Here is a 4,991-nt window from a genome sequence, read left to right on the forward strand (position 1 = left end):
CCTTCCTGGTTCATGTCCTTACTCTGAATGTGTCTGTGCTTTCTGTAGAGCTGTGAACTAACAGTGTTCTCTTAAATGTGAGAGCAGGGAGTGTATGAAACTTCAGTGGCCAGTGAGTTAAACCCTCATCTCCCCAGGCAAATACTTTAGCTACCAGCGTTGTTTGGATGGGGTCCATCTGTCACTGCTTGTCTCTCTCCTTGACGCATCAGGATGGATTTCAGGGGCCAGCACAAGAGGAAGGACTGCACTTAAACTTGGGAGGGAGGATAGATTCCTGCTCCCCTCTCTCTCTTTTGTGGCTCCTGCTACCAGAGTGAAAATAAATACTCTTGAGAAGGGAGCTCCATCAGGAGCACAGAAGCTTTAAGGTCTTTGCCCAAAGCTCTGTTCTGACTAGTTTCATTGTGTGATAATATTTTTGGAAATTTTTCAGCAAGTGTAAGTCCTTAGCCAGACTTAGCACACTGCCCCAAATGCAGCTTAGGGACTGTGTGACAGGAGGCGTGGCCTTGCTGGAAGAAAGATGGGGCAACAGCGTGCAGGTGATCAAGGTGCAGGACTATGCAGAGGTACCTTCAGACCTTGCAGAAGATTGACATAAAATCCTGTTTCTTAAGGAATGATGGCAGCGTTGCAGGCGTATGTAATACATCTGTGTTTCATAAAAACCTACTGGGTGGGCTTGTAGCTGCACTTAAACATAGCCCTGACGTTTCTCCTTGGGCTGTGTTGGGTGCCCTCAGTGGGGAGCAGAGAGTGCGGTTGGGCGTTCTGGCCCTATGGTGGGATTGACAGTGGACCGATGCTGCTGCTGGCACACTGGGAAGCCCTGCAGGCACCCAGCCTGCCCCCTGCTCTTGTTTTTGCAGGTCCTGCTCTTGTGTCCCCCTAACAGGGACACAGCCTGGGACAGGGGATACTTTTACTCCAGTGAGGATCAGGGCAGTGCCTGATGGGAGAAAGAAAAGGTGGGATTTATAGGCTATTTACCCAGTTTTGTGTCTTGAAGGGGACAGGTAGGTGCACTTCACCCACTTGAGCATTAAAAATGACAAGTCAAGCCTAACCCTGTACTACCATTCTGAATAGATTTTTGGCTCCTTTCATGGCCTTACAGTTTTATGGCTGGTGAAGCTGATGTTTATAGAGCTTTGCTCCATGAAGGCTGGAAGTGTCAATGTATTTAGTAAACATGGAGGTCAGACACAGGTACCTAGGTTGAAATACAGGACTTGAAACACTAAATATTGCGAGCTCAGAAGACCTGGCAGCCTAAACTGAGAGCCCTGTCAAGGTCTCTGGTTGTTCAGTGAACTTGTGTCTTGGTGAAATACTCACAAACTCTGCTTATCCCCCAGTCCCCAAAACTTTAAATTATGGCATGTGAGAAATATTCTGGACATTACACAGTAGTTCTGGGCCATGCGGGCACATATAGCTGCTTACTGCAGCCTTGCCAGCAGGAATGTGGTGAATCATCATAACTGCTGGTAAGCCTGATTCTTAATTCAGAGAGCACTGCTGAAAAATTGCATGCACCCCCAGTTTCCATGAGAGGAGATGGAGGCAGCTGGTCTGAGAGTGCCCCAGGGCAGCACCCTTGAGGGGAACTGCGCCATTAACTTCCCTGAACAGCCATTTAGCCATTGACCAAATCCTGGGTGGGAGTATTCCTCATTTTCCAGATAAATTGTTAATAGCAGCTGATCAGAAGTCTCTATGCCAGCTCTGTCCCCACTCTGATGTCTGCTGTGAGGCTGGGGTTCAAGGTAGGTACCCGGTACCTCCTGAGATGCCCTGGCAGATCTGGGGCATCCATGCAGAGCTGGCTGGCGGCACCCAGGGGACACCTGGGACCAAGAGCAGCAGCCAGGGGCCAAGCAAGCTCTCCTGTGGCATCTGAAATTATGGCTAACCACCTGTGTTCAGGCAATTGAATCCCACCCTGGGTAACCACTTCAAAGGGAAAATGAAAGAAAACAGTGGTGGTGGTGTCACAACTGGTAATATTCAACGTTTATACCGTGGTAGGGCCCAAATAATCTGACCAGCATGAGTCCTTGCATACAATGTTCTTCAGAGGCTCAGACTGCCTACCACAAGATTTGCAATCCCAGAAGAAAAGTGGTACAACAGGAGTGAGAAGAGACAGTTTATTGTTTCAATATTTGGCTCTGCATTCAGCCAACTACTTTTTTTTATGTTAAGGCCTCGCTAGGCATCTCTAGGTGTCTGCATTGCTGTGGTCCATGGAGATTTGCTCTCGGTGGTCCGTGCAGCCCTGGGGCTCCTCAGTGTCTGCTCTGGGTGTGCTGAGCTGCTCCCGCTGTGCTGGCTGCACTGCCTGGAGCTCCCTGGATGACAGTGGACGCCAGACTCTCAGCTCATGAGTGTACCCTACAGCCAGACACTGAAATTAACACCTCTTAATCCCAGGCTGCGTCGCACACTAAAACAGCTGTGTCTCTACCTGGAAGCCCAGACATCACCTCAATTTTGATACTTTTTCTGGGAAATGATGTACCATTGCAGACAGAAATTGTTCAATGAAATTTCAAGCTGTAATGTTGAGCACCCTACAGTTAGGAAATAGCAGAGTTCAATTGCGTGTGTAGTTTTAATGCCATCTCTTTTTGCATGAGTATCGAGTTTCAGATTTCAGTTCTTTCTTACAGTTTTTTTTTCCTTAAGACCTCTGCCTCATCTGGTGCAGGGGTAGAGACTGGTAAATTAATGATGAGCCTTACAATGGAAACAGAATGACTGATTTCCTCATGAGCGTCTCTGTGGCAGTCATTATCGTGATTTCTGGGTGCTTCAAAAATACGAACAAGTTTATTTTCATAACATCCCTGTTGAGATTCAGTAAATAGACAAGACTAGAAAGATACAGTTGTCAAGAGCCTTGAAACTAAGTGAAGAAACTGGAATTTGATATAAGAAGAGCCAGTGGATGGACACAAAGAAATGAAAGACATAAGCAAGCAATAGGCATCAAAAATACTCTTAGCAGATGCACTTTGTGTGGGTTAGAGGGTGTTCTAGAAGTGCCGATTGCTCTAGGATGGAAGTTGAGGGTCTAAAGTAAAGCCTTATTTGTCAAAACAGAAAGGAAATTATTTAAAGGAGAAATGTGACACAGAAATAATGAGATTTTGAGAGAGGAGGCATGGGCTGTCACCAGGCAGAGGCCCTTTTTCTCTCCTTCACAGCAAAATCTGCAGCAGCTGGGGGGTGTGCTGCTCTTACAGACAATAATGAAAGGAGCTCAGTTTCCCTTGCCCAGGCATGAAGGCTTTAAGATTGGGCCATGCTGTGCCATCGTTTTGAAGGCAGCGTTTATTTGGGAGCCAACTGAAGCACAGTTATTGTGTAATAAGAAGTTTTGATTTGTCAGCTACATCTACACATAGAGGAATTGCTGTAATTTCACATACAGTGATTCATTGTGACAAAGAAAACCATAATTATTCAGTGTGCAAACTTCACTGCATGCTAACGCGGCTCCTGTTGACACGGTTTCTTGGCACCCCAGTTAACCTGTGAACACAGCGTCACAGGAATAGCCAGTGGGGCAGGGAAAGGTGATGGCTCCCAGGAGCATCCAAAGCGCTCAGAGGTGTAGCGATATGCTTGCTGTTGCTTTGGAGACCTGGAGCTGAGCATAGGAAAGGTTCCCCCAAAACCAGCTGTTCTCTGCACCCAGCTCTATTTTTGATCTCACTGCTTGAAGGTCATCAGTGATTCACTGTCACACAATGATTCGGAAGGGGAAAACATGAAGTTTTGCTGATGAAGAAAGCATCACTGTGAAAACAGTTGGCTCCCAACTGTGTGCATCCATTATTCCTGAAAAAACAGGGGGTGAAGTTTGTGCCTCCTTTCTCCTGAGTTGTGCAAGTTGTGAACAGCCAGAGCTTCTCCTCTTACCACTCTGGAAAACTTCACTGTAATATTTAATCTGTAAAGTACTATCACACTTTTTAAAGGTGGGACTACAGCTATTCTGCATTCTCAGGCTTGGTACCACTGGGATAGTGAATATTCTCCCAGCTGTCTTCTGAAAGCCAATCAATGCCAGCCCTGCTATTCCCATAAAATAATTCAAAAGATAGTACTTGTCTTAATGTATACATTCTAATGAATGTGAGTTAGAAAGTGCCTGGATTTCCCTGTAGCTCACAACCAGCTACCAAACCCCTGCAGAATAGCTGGAGTTTGTGAAAGTTTGAGGATTATATGAAGACTTTCTAGCTACTATAACTATTGTTAGCTAATTTATTTGCTTTCTGCTACAAGACTGAAAGATAAGCAAAATTACTTAATCTGATATACTGTTTATATAATAAATAAATTATATAATGGATAATTCTGGAACCCACTTGGGGAATCAGAGTGGATAACAATCTTTTTAAAGCCTCCTTTATTAAATGATCCACAACATAAAATCCCTTCAACAAGTCATTAAAGAAATCTTCAGTCTTTTATTTAAAGCCATTAAAACATTAATACTTTTACAATTAGCCTAAAAATATGACAAACAAGAATGAATAGTGTGAATCTCTCCATGGTTTTGGAGCTGGCTAACAAAAACTGGATAAAACTCAAATACTTGGTAATGACATACCTTGTCTATTTTATATTTTTTGAATGTGTAGATAGATTTCAGAGAACTTTGGAAACATTCATCACCTGAGCGGGACAGCATAAAGAAAATGTCAGAAAGGACCATATATGTGGTACATGCCGGCAAATAGCTGTGGCTTGTGGGGAAAAATGATACAACATTTTAAAAAATGGAGTAAACCAGAAGCTATTGGTGGGAGGAGGGTATGGAAGGTGAGCAAACATTTTACAAATGTAAGCCTAATGCTTGTTATGTGACGTTTTAAAATTCTACCTGGAAGAATTTTCAAGTTTTACAGGGAGGAAGAGGGACAAGATCCACAGGAATGCGTTTCCATCATGTTAAATGCTGTGATACCCAC

Source organism: Patagioenas fasciata, chromosome 3 (assembly GCF_037038585.1).
Source record: "Patagioenas fasciata isolate bPatFas1 chromosome 3, bPatFas1.hap1, whole genome shotgun sequence".
In the NCBI taxonomy this organism is placed as follows: Eukaryota; Metazoa; Chordata; class Aves; order Columbiformes; family Columbidae; genus Patagioenas; species Patagioenas fasciata.